The following is a 17,826-nucleotide window of genomic DNA, read 5'->3' as shown; positions in this document are numbered from 1 at the left end:
GGACCATATGCTTTCCTCTGTGGTTTAGTCAGGAGTGTGTTCAGCACGTCACTCGGGCTCAGCATAGCTTCTCCATGTTCTCTCCGTATTTGGGGACCAAAGATGGCTATCATTTCTTTGTTGACCACTTCCCAGAACAGTTTAAGGATGGGGCATGACCACCAGACATGGAGCCAATTGCCTACTTCTTTGCAGCCACGCCAACACATCTGTGATACTGAGGGGTATATTTTATGTAGCTTCTTCGGTATTAAGTGCCACTGCACCAGTATCCTGGTCTACATTTCACTAATCTGCATCCCTCTCATCAATTTGGGGATTTGCTGCCACACTTCCCACCACTGTTCTTCAGAGATTGGGAGGGGCAGCGTGTCTGCCCATTGTTTCATATAGGGCCACTGGACCTGTGCCTCTGGCATTGTGAATAATTTGTACATTTGACTAATCATTCGTCTATCACCAAAATGTGTTAGCAAGTACCTTTCTAGAGGAGTGAATTCTCTGGTAGTGGTTTGTTTCATATCTCGAGAAGAGAGCCAGTGCCGCAGTTCAGCATAGCAGTCCCTATTCTCCTGCAAACACTTGGTTTGTTTGCAGAGCTGGAATGACTTAACCTCCTGTCCCTCCATGATGTCCCTTGCGCGAATACTGCCTGCTTTTTCCCACCTAGCATATGCTCCTTTCTCTAGCCCTGGGGTACACTGTGGGTTGCGGAATAGGCGAGTGAACGGAGATGGGTAGGACATGATCTTTGCTTTTTTAACCATCACATCCTATGTATCCCCACCAGGGCTGTAATTCAGCTTCTGTACATGTTGGGGGGGTGCTGTCTGTTCTTGGACACCACAGGACCTTATTGTCATGATCTCTGCTTCCAAAAGATCAGGACTTGCCCGACTCCCTTGGAAGCAGACCCATAACCCCGGTTCGGAGTGCCAGCCAGTCCCAATTGGGACCTTTTGGACCCTGTCCTGGCGCCAGTGGCACCAGGCTCATAAAGATGCCCAGTCCCAGCGCTGGAAGCGCCGGGCTCATAATGCTTGGGTGGACTTACCTGCAGCAGACCATGCTGCTTACTTACCTGCCAGTTGAACCCCTGATCCTCTTCTGTTTGGGACTACTTTTCCTGTTGGGTGGGGCAGGAGCCACTCCCTAGGTTCAGAATACTGGAACTCTTCTGGAAAGCAAGAACTCTTTTCTTACCTAGGCATGGCTGTGGAAGGAGACACCTAAGCACTACAGGAGGCTATTTAAACCACACCCGATGGATGAATCTTGCTTTGTGTTATTCTGCATTCTCTGCAGCAGAACGCTCATCGTGTCTTCTGCTTCTGATCCTGGGCCTAAGGGAACAAAGGCTTACCATCCTGGAATCCAGTCTTCAGCAGCACCTGGAAAGACAAAGAAAGAACAGGTTAGCACTACGGTCTTCAGTGGCAGCGCATCTCTTACCTGGTCCATCGGCTGTCACCAACGCCTCGTGCTGCATTCCGGCATCTGAAAGACAAAGGCTTACCTACTCTTCGCATGCTCCGGAGGTCTTCGCACTGCATTCCGGCATCTGAAAGACAAAAGCTTACCAGCTCTTTGCACGCTCCGGAGGCCTTCGGCGCTGCATCCCGCATCTGAAAGGCAAAAGAAGGTGCGTTTAAAGACATTGGGCAACTTTATTACTCACGTGCCATTACTCCTTCCCACGCCGAATCCAGTGGGTATTCCAGCACCCTTCAGCTTCTCTAAAGCTCCGAACTTGTACCTGCAAGATAAAAGGGACAGTTAGTGCGCATCTTGAAGCAGGCTACAAGCGCTTACTTACGTGCTTCCAGGCGCTTCTATTCCTCACGCGGGTTCGATCCTCAACTCTCATCAGCCCGCCATCCGCCATCGCCGGAACCCTGCAAAACAAGAGATATCATTACAAAAGACTTTTAAGACATTTGAAGTGCCCAGAACTTACCGTTCGTGCAGTTAACGACGGACAGCAGTCCTCTGAGGTCAAGAGGCCTGCACCCTTATCCAGTGAAGAAACTGGTTACGGCACCCTGCCCCGAGGCAGATGGAGAGCTCGGCGTTCACTTACCTAAGGTGAGGGCGTTAACCTTTGGGGTTCTACAGGAGAAGAGAAAGGGAAGAGGAGAGAGGCACCCAATAACCCCAGTTCATTAATCCCATATTTTCTATCTGCAGACATCTTACTCTTCGAGTCAGACATACAGTGCACAGAGGTCCAGCCCAAAGAGCCAACCGTGTGTTACACATCACCTTTGAAGATACGGCATTCACCCAGTCAAGACCGGCGCCTCTGCGGGAATCAGGTGAGCGTTACACTCGTCTAGGGGCCTTTCTACCACTGCCCTATCCCTCCTTCGCCAGATGCTATCGGGATTCCCATTGAACCAGTTTCGGATGACCCTCAATTGAGCTGGCCGTTGGTAGTCCATTTGAAAGTTTGGAACTCCCATTTCCCATGCCCCCGTGGGAGTGACCATGACCCTCAAGGCCACCCTCTGTCTTTTCTCTTGCCAGATGTAGTTGCGTACTAGTTTATTCAGGGTTTTGAAGATTTTTTGGGGGGGACCGCCAGGGGGGAGAGCCTGAAAGTAATATAGCGCTCTAGGGAAAATTATAATTTTAATGACATGCGGCCCATACATGATATGTTGAGGAGCCTCCTCTCTCCCAGCCAGGTCTTGATAGTTTCCAACAGGTGGGGATAGTTTGCTTGGTACATATCCTCTAGGGTACTGGTTATTATCACCCCCAGGTATCAAAGGGATCCCTCTGCTTGTGCAAATTGCCCTGTATCTGATGTTTCTGATGGCGTGCCTTCTTGAAGCACCATTAGTTCAGATTTTTGGTTGTTGGTCTTCAGGTCTGCCACTCTGCCAAATTCCCCTAGGAGTGCTGTTATCCTCTGGAGGGAAGTGTCCATGTCTGTTAGCACGACCAGGAGGTTTTCGGCAAAGGCCATTGCCTTATGTTCTTCCCCTCCGAACGTAATCCCTTTTATTCCCTCTCCTGTCTAATTCTAGCTAGGAAGGGTTTGGGAAATTTTGCGTACAGGAATGGTGACATGGGCAGCCCTGCTTAGTACCTCTAGTGACCCTTATCGCCTGGGAGACATGCCCATTGATGGCTAGCCTGATAAGTGGTGCTCCATAGTTGGCTTTGACCAGGTGGAGAAAGCCAGGGCCAAACCCCATAACCTCCAAGGTAGCAAACAAGAATGACCATTTGACTTGGTCGAATACCTTCTAGCGCTAACACCCCCGCCCTCAGGACTGCCTTGTTTGACTACTCTTATCAGGTGGGATATTCGCCTAATGATGTCAAACGTTTGTCTCCCATTGACAAAGCCTGCCTGATCTGGGTGGATCAGGTCGGGGATTACTTTATCCATTCTAGATCTTAGAATTTTTGTAAAGATTTTGGCATCGAGGTTTATTAGGGCGGTAGGAGCTACAGAGGGTTTGTTTTGTGTTTGGCTTAGGGACGATGATTGCCTTGGCCTCCTCCATGGACTGGGAGATGTGGCCTGTATTGGAGAAGGAGTTGAACAGGGATGTCATTAACGCGAATAATGTGGTATGGAATGCTTTATAGAATGTGGCGGGGTACCCGTCCGGGCCTGGGGCTTTATTTGGTTGTAGCGATTGGATCGCTGCATGCACCTCGTCTTAGGTAATCGTCCCTTCTAAAGCGTCACGCTGGCTCTGTTCTAATCTTTTTAGCCAGCAAGATTTTAAGAAGGCCTTTTGAAGGTCACTCTCTGGTGCCTCCGTAGAGTAGAGTCTCGTATAGAACTCTGTGAACGCCTGCAGGATCTCTTCTGTATGTGTGGTTTCCTGTCCCTCCACCATCTGAATGTGGCGTATTGTACCTGTCACCTCTTCCTGCTTAACCTACCTGGCTAAGAGGCGGCCTGTCTTGTTTGCCTGGAGGTAATACTTCTGCCTACAGAATAGGAACGATTGTTAATGCTTGTTTAGCTAGAAGGTTATTGATTTGCCCTTTGAAATGCCTATACTCCCTCCTGATCATTACCCCTGTATCGGTCTCCATTCTCTCCATTACCCCTTTTAAGCGCTGTTCTAAGTCCACCTGGAGGGCCTTCTCCTGTTTGGCTCGAGATGCCTGTCCATCTGTAATCAATTCTTGAGAATGATCGGTGCACATGTGAGTAGTAAGTATACCCCTTAGAGTCCCCTTTTAGTTCACGCCATGTATCTGCTAATGCCATTCTGTTATGCTAGCCTGTAGTTTACTAGATGGGCCTTTAGATGTGGGTGTCCTGTCCATGCTTCTGTCCGTGGATGGATGCGACACCAAGTTAAAATCCCCTGTTAGTATTAGCTGGCCTGTTGTTAACTGGTCTAGCATCTCCAAAACCCCCTGGAAGTATCTGTCCAGCCCTGAGTTGGGGGCGTACACTGTGGTGATTGTGTAAGCCCCCCATTGTAGCTGGACGAAGAGGAATCTACCTTCCTTGTTGGCTTTTGTGCCTATTATTTCGACGTCAGGTAGGTGTCTAAATGCTATGAGGACCCCTCAAGCTTTGCTCTTGTTGTTGGCCTGCCGAACCTGGGTGTACCCTCTAAACTTCATTCTGTGTCTGTCTTGCTTACTGATATGGGTCTCCTGGAGCGTCACAATGTCGGGCTTGGTATCCTGGAGGTGGTTCTCCAGTTTCCGTCTCTTTAGTCGGTGTGTTTAGTCCTCTAACATTGAGCTTTAGTATTTGGATCCCTTTTCCCGCTATCCATACCTCGTTATGCCCTGAGAGTAACTATGTTGAAGCAATCCCCTCGATTTAAGCCCCCCGCCCCACCCTACCTTCCCTCTCGCCCCCTCCGGCTGAACTCGGCTAAGCTTCCCCAGGCTGTAACATCGGCCCCATGGCTGGACCCGGCTCAACTTCCCCAGGCCATAACGTCGTCCTAGGTTGCCGGATCTCATTCCCATCCCAGAGAATAACTGTGCAGGGAGAGCCATTCCTCTGCTCTCCCCTGTTTCCAAGATCCGTCACCCACCCGTCTCCCGGAGCCGACCCTTAGGCTGACATTCCCCTTGTAACCCCATGGGGTATTAACCCACCGCTGCTGTTAAGTGGACAGTCTATTCAGCCTGGGGCTTCGGTTGCTGCCCACCTGGGCCCCGCAATTGTTTGCGTCTTGTCTTTGACCTCTCTACTCTCCTCCACTCCCATGGCTTCTCTTGGTGCCCTTCATCTTCTGGCCTCCTATTATTTCCTCCCCCTGCATCCCCTCCTTCTTCAATATTCAGGAACGTGGGTCCCTCATCCAACGTGGTGATGTGGTGTTGGTGCCCTTCCCACTTCAAGACCATTCCAAAGGGGAATGTCCACCTGGATCCTGGGCTTTGGTAAGTGCTTTGGTCACTGGGCCCATTTGCCTCCTCATTGTTAGTATGGATTTGGCTAGGTCCTGGAAAAGTTCTATGACGGCGCTGTTCACCTTTATCAGGGTTGCTTTCCTTGCCGCTTGGAGGATCAATTTGTTTTGGTCGTATTGCTGTAAAGCCATCACCACTTCTCTTGGCCTGGCCCCGGGTTCTTCTCGCTGCGGACCCACGCAGTGAATTCTATCTATGAGAATTTCTCCCCCAGCCATGTGCAGTAAATCTTTGAACATGTGCTGCATTGTTTCCCTCAGGTCGGCATCGCTCACACTTTCTGGAAGCCCCTTCACCCTGATGTTGGACCATCGCAAGTGGTTCTCCAAGTCCTTGGCTTGGAGCTCCAGGTTGTGTGTCACTACCGCCTGCTGCTTCGCTAATACATCTATCTTCCGGGTGTTTGAGTTCTTGAATGGTGTTTTCATTTGTATCAATTCAACTGTCGCCTTTGATTTCCTGCAGGGATTGTGCAAGTTCTGTGTGTATTAGGCTTAATTGTGTCTGAAGGGTAGCCATCAGTTGGTGAATGCCTTAAAGCACTGTTGCAGCACCTTGCTCCTGACCTCTTGCCCCTGTGTCAGCGTCAGGGGTTCCTCTGACTGCTGCTTCCCTGTCACCACTGGATCCTCTTCCTCCGGGGCTTCCCCCTCATTTCTCCATAGCTGTTGGAGGGTCCCTTCCTGTTTTCTTGAGATCTTGGCCCTTGAGGGGCCCTTTTTGGCCTCCTTGGGCTTGTTGTGCAACATTGCCTTGTGATGGCGAGTGCTATCCTGCACCTTACTGTAGGGGGCTTCTTCCCAAGCCTCTGAGGTTCCTCTTGACCCTGGGGTATTGACCAGTTGTTCCGTATGAAGGGGATGCTTCTCTCTCCCTCCTGTGTGCAGTGGGGGTCTAGCTCCCCTTTAGAGCCTGGGCTGGTTCTCCCCTGGGGGGCGTGGGGCTAGTATGCTCAAAGGTGAAAGTTGTCAAGGTTGCAGTGTCACACTGGGCAAGAAGCCCAGGAGCTTCTTGAATTTCTTCCTGGGGTGCCCCTGGGCTTCCACCACTCCTGAGCCTCTAAGTACGCTCTTGCCCCCCTGGAGGTTCCTTCTTGGTTAATCTTGCATGGCAGGGCTAGTTTTCATAAGGGTGGGTGGTGGAGCAAAAGCAGCGCTCTCCTGCAGAGTCAAATGCTGGGGTTGGGAGCATGCGCCGCCCACCCCTCCCCCGGGTTCCTTCCCTGCCCGTTAGCGGGGGGTGCTGCAGGAGACTTAGTGCTGTCACCCTTATATTACTGCAGTTTGCCTCTGATGTTGCTGAATGGTATGGGCTTGGGCCTTTGCCTGGGTCCGGGTATGCTGCGGGTCTCCTGCCGTAAGGGGTCCCCTTACAAGTGTAGGTTATGGTGCGCTGGGGCAGATGCTTTCATAAACCTCCATGTCCATTGTTTGGGAGGGGAGTGTCTTGCGTGTGCTTGCTTCATGGCTGCCAACTCCCTTAATTATGCCTGCTTACCCTCCGCCAGCTGGGACGCATCACAGCTCATGGGGGCCCTGCGCCACGTGGCTTGTGGAGGCCGTGCCACGTGGAGCCGGGCTTGCTGTATGGGGCAGAGGCAGGCACAGGATTTCAGGGGAATACTAACCGCTCCCTCGCATTTGTAGCTGGGTGTCCGTGCTGCGTCGGCTCTGCTGGATTTCCAACTGCGGTGCTTGCGTCATTGCGTCCCGGCGGGCGCGCCTGTCCGGCAGCTTTGTCTCCCCCAGGTCGGCTGCTGGGGAACCGTGGTGGTCCGCTCACACTCCCAGTCTCGCCTATGTTGCTGTGACTGAATGGGCACCTTGCATCTTCTGCACCACCCACGTGGGTTCTCTCTGATCTCCTCCGGCTCGACTGCCAGTCCCCACACAGGCATCGCTGCTGGCGGCCTCAGGTCCGCTCACTCTGCCGCCCAAAAACTCCAGTTGGAGTTTTCTTGGGGACCACTCGGTTCGCGGGTCATCCCCTTTGCTTTTGCTGCCCTAGGGTCTTGTTTTTAACTCTGCTTATTGCTCCTTTTTCGGGTGGCCGGGGAGGAGCGCCCTCCTCATGGTGGAGTGGTCACGGGGGCCATCTTGGAATCTTCTTATGAAGCTTCTTGAAGCCTTTGTCTGCCCTTTCTTGAGTAATCTTTCTTCTTCCTCACTTCTCAATCAATTTTTCATCCAGGACATGGCACACAGGGGGTGCTGGTCTACAATGTTGACGATGTGGCTTGGCTGCACGACTTGGGCAGCGTCAGTGCTTATTACTTGACTTATCTGCCGCCTTTGATACTGTTGACCATGGTCATCTGGGCCGGCCTTTCTGGTGCTGTTCTTTCCTGATTTTCTTTGTTTCTCTCTAACCGAAAAGTCGATTGCCATCCCCCCTTTTCACTCTGTGCCGTCTGCCTTGAGATGTGGAGTCCCTCAGGTTTCCTCCATCTTCTAGGTTTTGTTTAACATGCACGTGAAACCTCTTACCAAGCTTATCTGCTCTCACGGCTTCCACTGTTATTCTTAACAGATGACACAGATTCTGGTCCATTTAGATCTCTCTTGTCGAGACAGCAACCAGGTTTAGGGCCTGTCTTGAAACTGTGGGTGCATGGAGGGGTAATAGCCGTTTCAGGGGAAACAATTGAGGTGTTGGGCCCTCCTTCTTATGCCTTTTGGACCTCCTTTTAGGCCATCTTTAGGGGTAAATATATTGGGCCTCATTACACGGTTGGCGGTAAGGGTTTACCGGTACTGGTATTTTACCGGTACTGGTAAATCCTTACCGCCTTACTACGAGGTCCCTTTGCGGGTTGGGGAATTTAACGCCTGCTTTTTGCAGGCGTTAAAAACCAACCCGCAAAGGGACCCAGGTAGCTAATTACGGTACCGCAATTTGCGGTACCGTAATTAGCGCCTTCTCCATTCCCATTATGCCCTATGGGGCAAAAATGGGAATGGGGAAGGGCAATGGTGGAAGGGGGAATTACTGCCCCGCCAACATTGGAATGGGGCGGTAATTCCCCTTTCCACCAAGGTGGTACCAGTAAATTACCGGCATGAACCATGGCGCTAATAGCACCATGGTTTACCGCCTACCGTGTAATGAGGCCCATTGTCTTTTCTGTCTGCGGAATCTCTGATAAGTCCAGTTGTCAAAGGGGCTATCTTCAACTAAAAACCCCATAGTAAGGTTCTTTGTTTACTCCTTTCTCAGTTATGTGCCCCCTGCGGTGTCCTCACTTGTTATGTCCTCCATGGACCAATGCAACGCCCTATTTCTGGCACAAACCGTCTACTTCTTATGGCACCTTCAGGTCCTGCAGAACTCTGCAGCCAGAGTAGCCACTTACACACCTAGTTGTGCTCACATTACTCCATTTGTGCACCATCTTCATTGGCTACCCATGGCCAAGCCCATTCAGGTCATGGCCTAATGTCTAGTTCATCATACCTTTTATAGAACAGGGGCAGAATATCTACAGGCCAAATTCTGTTTGTACATTCCTGCTCGGCCACTCCGCTTGGTAAATGCCTGATGTTAAATACTGACAAAACTGCCTTGTACATTTAAATCCATTGTACATCCATATTAAAGTGCTGTGTGCAAAATGCATCATAAAGTCAAAGCAGAACCATATTACTTCAAGGCAAATCGTAACTATTGGAAATGCCAGACTAAAGTGAAAAGAGTATAACAGATTCAAAAAGTGCCAGGTGTGCTTGAGAAAAGTGTCAAGTGTTTCTGAGTTCATTCCAGTCTAATCGCATTTTTAATTTTAGGCAGTGCAAGTTGCTTTTCATGTTATTTTAACTCACTGTCCTATAAATCCATATTTTTGTGACATTATTAGCTTGGAAATGTTCTTTCTGAGATCTTTAGTTATCTATAGTTTACCTGTACTTTTTCATACTACAGCACCATTATGAAAAGCAAATAATGTATAGATCGATAATTGCGTCACAAACCTCTGGCACTGTGTATCAGCGTGCCCCTGCTGAAGGTATGAAGTCGTGATATCTGTTGAGCCCTTACAGGAAATTATTAAGAGGTATGCTGGCTGGCGCCCGGTTGTACATCTTAACATAATAACTAGCCCATCAAAAGTAGAGAGGGGTAGTGGAAAGACTAGGACAAGTGCAGTACCCTGGGTAAACCACCTTAACTCTCAACACCAAGCTGAGTGGGCCTCTCTTCGGGTTCTGGCCCTGCCAATGCATCACATCATCAGTTTCTGGCCCCTGGAAGGGCCTATCTTTGTCTTCAAGCACAGGACAGACAAATGGTCTTTCTGGCAAGGAGAGCAAACAAATCTTCAGGCCTAATAGGGCCAATGCATCATCAATCCTAGGAGGGTCAACCCATGCTCATATAAAGCACTACAGGGGGGCTAACTGAACTATTCACACTTGGCAATACAACACTAGTTGAGTAATATTAGAATACGGAAAGTGGCCATGGGAATAAAGTCCTCTAGAAGAAAGGGGGACTCCTTACGGTGTTAGGAATGTCAGCAGGGGGAATGTTATGGTGTGGAATGCGAACAGAGAACACTAGTAGAGAATGCAAGGCAAGCTGTACGGTGGTTGGTGTAAAGGTGAGGACAGAGAGAGTTGTCACAGCATAAAGATGAACTTAAAAGAAATTAAGTCACACATACTGGCTGTGTTCTGGTTCACTTCCTTAACTGGTGATGAGTTGCAGCAATGACAAAGAGCCTGCACTTGCCATAGATTGTGGTTGCCCTGGCTGAGCAGGTACAGGGTTAGTTGCACAGTCGAATAGTGACTCACTCTTCAGGCATGTATTGGGGTGTATCTGGACTGTGCGTGAGCCTCTGAGGACACAGGAAGCACCCTAGCAGCATAGCCGTGCATGCACACAACAGAACACGTGATCCAAGGACGCATTGTCCGGTGTTGCAAGTTGTTACCTGGTAATTTTAGACATGATAAGGAGTTGCTTAGCTATGTGAAAAGTTGAAGGCCTTCACTGCGGGCCCTGTGCTCCGTGCTGTGCCCGTCCCACATGCAGTGTAGTGACGGAAAGAATTACTGTTACGCTCACCAGGTTCCCACAGGGGCGTCGATCGAACCCGGACAGCTGCGGCCTCCACCAACGTGAAGCGTAGGTCAAAGATGGCTGTCTGGACGGACCCGCCTAGTCTAGTGTGCTTGACTTGTAGGAATATTCTCCTGTAGATGGAGAAAGGGATTAAGTCCCGTGGATTTGAGTGCAGACCCCTCCCCACTGCTCCCGCTCTCCCCACTGGCCACCTCCGATATTCCCACTTAGTGTCCTCACCTTATGTTTTTAATGGATGAGCTCTCCATCCTGCGTGACTTGCAGGGGCGCGTAGATACCAGTTACCTCACTGGTTTGGGGTATTGGAGTTCTGGAAGATTATTGACTCCGGAGTTTACCAAGTTTAAAGAGTTCAATATGTCCAATGCTCACTCTTGCACCCCTTGGTGATTTTGCGTCAACAAATACTGTCTGGAGGTTGCTGGTGGCGTTCAGGAAAGAGTCTGTATTACCCAACACTATCCGGTAAAAGTTGCATGAGTTTAACTTGTTGTTTTTCCTCCCTTCATAGATGCGGCGTAAGAAGATGTGGCGTATTGAAGGATAATGCCTCCGGTGGTAAATCAGGTAAGCCTTGTGGTACAATGATTGTCTTTGTAGTCTCTCTAGGCTCACCTCGCTATTCCTTTGTCTTTTTTCTCCAGGTGTTGAAGATCGCCGAAGAAAATGATGGAGGCAGCGCCGAGTCGAAGATGCTGTGGACTGGTGAGAATGGAGCGGCGCTGCAGCTGCGAAGCGACGCGTGTCGACGTAATGTCCCTTCAGGCTGGGAATGATGCAAGATCCTGAATCAGGTAAGGAATTAGATTAATGTCCGGTCCGTAACCTAACCTCTTCTCCTATTTTCCCCTTTCTTCTAGGAGCTCCGGATGCGAGGCGGCCGTGGCAGAAGACTGGATGCAGGTTCGCAGGCACGGTGAGCGTTACGCTGCAGAATGCAGAATAACTCGAAGCGTGTGTTATAGATCGGGCGTGGTTTAAATAGCCTCGAAGGTAGTCCCAGGTAAGAAGTCCCTAGAACCACACCCGAGTAAAAAATAGTCCTTGCAGAAAAATAGTTCCTTCCAGGTCTCACGTTGGCCTGGATGCATGTGCAGCATGGTCTGCCTGAGGTAAGGGATGACTATGAGCCTGGCGCCTAGCCGGGGTTTCCGAGGTTTTACTAAATGTCTGGATGCCTGCTTCCGGTGTGGATGGGCTTGGTCCAGATGCCCGGGGGTAGGCATCATGACAATTACTTGCACACATAAAGAAGGGAGAATGCAGTAGCACAATTGGCTGTTACTCTGAAAGGTTTTTTTTCATTGCACCTTAAAAGGGAGATTACAGACATTTGTCCCTGTGAACAAGGTGACAAATACCAAGAGCACGAAAATAGGGAAGCAACAGAAACTAATTTAAAGGTTATGGCAAATATACCAGGCACTGGGTTATTCCTATGTTATTACATGGAAAGAAAGATTCCAGAAGTATATGTTGGCAGTATAGGGTCCTAATTATTTGAGTAAAAAGAAAGAGGCACTGTTTCATTGTCGAGGTAAGGCTGGACAACAATTTCTTAAAAGTAGCTGAATGCATCAAGATGGGCAACCAGTTTTATATATGCATAGCCAAGATGGACAAGCATTACGAGGTGAAGGGGAATAACATTTTTGCTTGTTATCAATTTGCCAACAGACCACAGAAATATTGTGAGACCAATGAGGAGTTTGTTACAGCACTGTGAGGGTTGGTGTGATGCTAGAAATGCATCGGAGGGACAGGGCCTCCGTATCCTTGTCCTTTACTGCCTTTTTATCGTGTGTTCTGTCATATTTTCCGTGCAGGAGTTCATGTGGGACTCCTGGCGGTGCAGCTCTCTCTCTTTTGGTTTAGTGACTAGACCCGTGGGATACCCTTACGGCACCCATGGGTGGGGGTACAACCCTGTGCCCCTAGCATATGTTTTCGGGCACCTGTGGGTGGCCCGCAGAGCAGGGTATGGGCTGGTGGCAGCTCCATGCTGACTTTGACAGGTGCGCTGAATATCCTCCATTTTGGGGATCCCAGGCCCTGCCATTGGAATCAGTTGATTCCTGATGGAAAACAAGATGGCCCCTGTGGCCTCTTGCTTTCTATTACCTATTACCTTGTTTTCCCAAAGTCCTGGGAAGCCCTGACTCTGTCCCTTCCCCCTGACTGGCTGTTGGGTGGAAGTTCCATATATGGTGTTGTTGTGAAGGCCCGGCCAGACTAGCTGGAGCCTTCCCGGTGACTGTATGTTGTGGGTACCTCCTGTGGGTGGGACCAGGGTGAATGGAGTGTGTGACCAATATGCACTTCTTGTTGTGGTTGTTTGGTTTATGGTATGAGGGACAAAGACTGAGACAGCCCTGCCCGAAACTGGCACTGAATGCAGTGTGTAGTGTTGAATGGCTGAGTACTTGTCCCAATCCACATTCCGTGTTGTGAGTGTCTGAGAGGGAGGAGGATGGCCTGAATGCACTGTGTGCCTGATTGGCTGACTGACTGCATGAATGTCCTTCTGTATGATTGGCTGTAGGGCTTGACCCAGCAGTGTGGATGAGAGACAGAATAGTATATCTGGGGACCTCTCACCACTGGAAATTGTTCAGAAGCGTTCAGAAGTGTGTCTACACTTTGAGAGTAACTGGAACTGCTGATTCTCGACGCCCAGCTGGAAGACGAAGACTTGCTGTTGCATTGGCTTCGACCTGATCTGAAAGCTGCCGAACTCGTCAAGGACTGATCCGAGTGAGGACCTGGTAAGGCGCCCTCTTCCCGTGCTCCGAGGGACCATCGAGCACCGCTAACCTTCGCCGAAGCTCCCCGGAAGTCAGACCCTCGAAAGGCTGCCGACCCGAGACGGGACCGCTGAGGAGAACGAAGCAAAGCACCCGGACTTCGCCGCTGTCGAAGTCTATTGCCGTCGACCAGGGTTCACAGGTTTGTGTAACCGCTGGAGGCCCGTTGAAGTTGTGTTGCCCAGCCGTGGGGACCATTTGACGCCATGCCGCCGACGACCAGAGCCGCCCATTCCTTTGCCTAAGAACATTTGAATCCAAGGACTCTCTTGTTCGCAACGTCGACCGCTTTGTCCCGCCGGAGAAAGTCGAGGACGACCAACGCACCGAGGAGAATCCGCCGGTAGGTTTTCCACCACCCAGTGACCACAAAGACTTTGACGACTCGACGCCCTTGCTGGGCCACAGTTCTTCCGAAACTCTTTGCGGTACTGAACAATCTATCGCCGAGGTGCCCCGCATACCTCATCCTCGCAGGACGTCGCTGACGAGCACCGCCTGGATCGACATCAGCGTCTCGGCACCCTTGAACTTCTCATCGCCGCCGTCGACGACAAGTTCACCATCTTCGACGCCTCTCGACGATCCGTGGCTTCTGCTTTACTTTAAAGGGAGTCACTCAAGAAGGATCCTTTGACGCGTCTTCGAAGAACTCTGCTCCACCAGGTACATTGGGGGGGTAAAACCTTAATAGGAGGAAATAAGACTAGTGAACAATATATGGACAGGGCTTGTGCTATACATCTTTATTTTACAGGTTGCCCAAGTGGGGGGATCTCCACACAGAACTGTGCCTAGTGGTAGGGGTCAGCATTCTGCCTATTGTTTCAACCATCTAACGTTCCTTCCTATCTCTATTGCTGGTTTCCTCGTTATTGATCTGTGTGACATTTTAACCGTACAGTTGATGCACTTTAATGAAATTTGATAACATTGGTGGTACCACTTTTGAATTGTATATATTTATCATTGTTGATTTCCGAGTACAAAGTGCGTTATTGTGATTGTGTACATACCTTTGAATATTAATTATATAAAGACTGTGTTTTCAGTAATACAGTGTGTGTACAATCCTTTGTGAGGGTTCGGGGACTACACTGTACTTAAGAACCAGCCTGCATCACCTCCCGAGAAGCTAGGCCTTGATTGCTCGTCCATTGCTACCTTATTGAGAATCTTGGCTGGGGTCTTCTGTGCTTCTCCTCTACCATATAGAGAGCAGAAGTACAGGCACCCCCCACCAGTATCTTCACAGTTGGCTATAAAGTGTTGTTTTGAACATTATCAGAAAGAGTACATTCTGCACAAGTTGATGATCAACAGGAGATCAAGAGGTCCCCTCGTCTAATGGGAACTAGCCTACTCACACTTAAGCAGCTATTTCCCATTCGAGAAACGGCCCTCCGACCTGGAGAGGCAGAAAAGTCGGAGGGCCGTTTCTCTAATGGGAAATAGCTGCTTCAGTGTGAGTGGGCTAGTTCCCATTAGACGAGAGGACCTTTCTGCCTTTCCAAGTCGGAGGGCCGTTTCTCTAATGGGAAATAGCTGCTTCAGTGTGAGTGGGCTAGTTCCCAATAGACAAGAGGACCTTTTTGCCTTTCCAGGTCGGAGGGCCGTTTCTCTAATGGGAAATAGCTGCTTCAGTGTGAATGGGCTAGTTCCCATTAGACGAGAGGACCTTTTTGCCTTTCCAGGTCGGAGGGCCGTTTCTCTAATGGGAAATAGCTGCTTCAGTGTGAATGGGCTAGTTCCCATTAGACGAGAGGACCTTTCTGCCTCGGAGGGCCGTTTCTAATGGGAATAAGTTGCTTCAGTGTGAATGTTCTATTTCCCATTAGCCGAGAGGACCTTTCTGTCTTTCCATGTCGGAGGGCCGTTTCTCTAATGGGAAATAGCTGCTTCAGTGTGAATGGGCCAGTTCCCATTACACGAGAGGACCTTTCTGCCTCTGCAGGTCGGAGGGCCGTTTCTCTAATGGGAAATAGCTGCTTCAGTGTGAATGGGCTAGTTCCCATTAGACGAGAGGACCTTTCTGCCTCTGCAGGTCGGAGGGCCGCTTCTCTAATGGGAAATACTGCTTCAGTGTGAGTGGGCTAGTTCCCATTAGACGAAAGGACCTTTCTGCCTTTCCAGGTCAGAGGGCCGTTTCTCTAATGGGAAATAGCTGCTTCAGTGTGAGTGGGCTAGTTCCCATTAGACGAGAGGACCTTTCTGCCTCTGCCGGTCGAAGGGCTGTTTCTCTAATGGGAAATAGCTGCTTCAGTGTGAGTGGGCTAGTTCCCATTACACGAGAGGACCTTTTTGCCTTTCCAGGTAAGAGGGCTGTTTCTCCAATGGGAAATAGCTTCTTCAGTGTGAATGGGCTAGTTCCCATTAGACGAGAGGACCTTTTTGCCTTTCCCGGTCAGAGGGCCTTTTCTCTAATGGGAAATAGCTGCTTCAGTGTGAGTGGGCTAGTTCCCATTAAACAAAAGGATCTTTCTGCCTTTCCAGGTCGGAGGGCCATTTCTCTATTGGGAAATAGCTGCTTCAGTGTGAATGGGCTAGTTCCCATTAGGCGAGAGGACCTTTCTGCCTCTGCAGGTCGGAGGGCCGTTTCTCTAATGGGAAATAGCTGCTTCAGTGTGAATGGGCTAGTTCCCATTAGACGAGAGGACCTTTCTGCCTCTGCAGGTCGGAGGGCCACTTCTCTAATGGGAAATACTGCTTCAGTGTGAGTGGGCTAGTTCCCATTAGACGAGAGGACCTTTCTGCCTTTCCAGGGTCGGAGGGCCGTTTCTCTAATGGGAAATAGCTGCTTCAGTCTGAGTGGGCTAGTTCCCATTAGAGGAAAGGACCTTTCTGCCTTTCCAGGTCGGAGGGCCGTTTCTCTAATGGGAAATAGCTGCTTCAGTGTGAATGGGCTAGTTCCCATTAGACGAGAGGACCTTTTTGCCTTTCCAGGTCGGAGGGCCGTTTCTCTAATGGGAAATAGCTGCTTCAGTGTGAATGGGCTAGTTCCCATTAGACGAGAGGACCATTCTGCCTCTGCAGGTTGGAGGGCTGCTTCTCTAATGGGAAATAGCAGCTTCAGTGTGAGTGGGCTAGTTCCCATTAGACGAGAGGACCTTTTTGCATTTCCAGGTCGGAGGGCCGTTTCTCTAATGGGAAATAGCTGCTTCAGTGTGAATGGGCTAGTTCCCATTAGACGAGAGGACCTATTTGCCTTTCCAGCTCGGAGGGCCGTTTCTCTAATGGGAAATAGCCTTCTCAGTGTGAGTAGGCTAGTTCCCATTATTATGCAGGACTTGGCTACTAGGGGAGCAAAAAGGGCCATTTCTCTAATGGGAACTAGCCTTCTCAGTGTGAGTAGGCTAGTTCCAATTATTATGCAGGACTTGGCCACTAGGGGAGCAAAAAGGGCCATTTCTCTAATGGGAATTAGCCTTCTCTGTGTGAGTGGGCTAGTTCCCATTATTATGCAGGACTTGGCCACTAGGGCCAAAAAGGGCAATTTCTCTAATGGGAAATAGCAGGACTTGGCCACTAGGGGTAAAAAGGGCCATTTCTCGAATGGGAACTAGCCTTCTCAGTGTGAGTGGGCTAGTTTCCATTACTATGCAGGACTTGGCCATTAGGGGCGCAAAAAGGGCCATTTGTCTAATGGGAACTAGCCTTGTCAGTGTGAGTGGGCTAGTTCCCATTATTATGCAGGACTTGGGCACTAGGGGCAAAAAGGGCCATTTGTCTAATGGGAACTAGCCTTCTCATTGTGAGTGGGCTAGTTCCCATTATTATGCAGGACTTGGCCACTAGGGGAGCAAAAAGGGCCATTTCTCTAATGGGAACTAGCCTTCTCAGTTTGAGTAGGCTAGTTCCCATTATTATGCAGGACTTGGCCACTAGGGGCAAAAGGGCAGTTTCTCTAATGGGAAATAGCTGCTTCAGTGTGAATGGGCTAGTTCCCATTAGACGAGAGGACCTTTCTGCCTCGGAGGGCCGTTTCTAATGGGAATAAGTTGCTTCAGTGTGAATGTTCTATTTCCCATTAGCCGAGAGGACCTTTCTGTCTTTCCATGTCGGAGGGCCGTTTCTCTAATGGGAAATAGCTGCTTCAGTGTGAATGGGCCAGTTCCCATTACACGAGAGGACCTTTCTGCCTCTGCAGGTCGGAGGGCCGTTTCTCTAATGGGAAATAGCTGCTTCAGTGTGAATGGGCTAGTTCCCATTAGACGAGAGGACCTTTCTGCCTCTGCAGGTCGGAGGGCCGCTTCTCTAATGGGAAATACTGCTTCAGTGTGAGTGGGCTAGTTCCCATTAGACGAAAGGACCTTTCTGCCTTTCCAGGTCAGAGGGCCGTTTCTCTAATGGGAAATAGCTGCTTCAGTGTGAGTGGGCTAGTTCCCATTAGACAAGAGGACCTTTCTGCCTCTGCCGGTCGAAGGGCTGTTTCTCTAATGGGAAATAGCTGCTTCAGTGTGAGTGGGCTAGTTCCCATTACACGAGAGGACCTTTTTGCCTTTCCAGGTCGGAGGGCCGCTTTTCT

The sequence above is a fragment of the Ambystoma mexicanum genome, chromosome 6q (genome assembly GCF_040938575.1).
Source record: "Ambystoma mexicanum isolate Mex_15411 chromosome 6q, UKY_AmexF1_1, whole genome shotgun sequence".
Classification (NCBI taxonomy): domain Eukaryota; kingdom Metazoa; phylum Chordata; class Amphibia; order Caudata; family Ambystomatidae; genus Ambystoma; species Ambystoma mexicanum.
Note: the sequence above shows the minus strand (reverse complement) of the source record.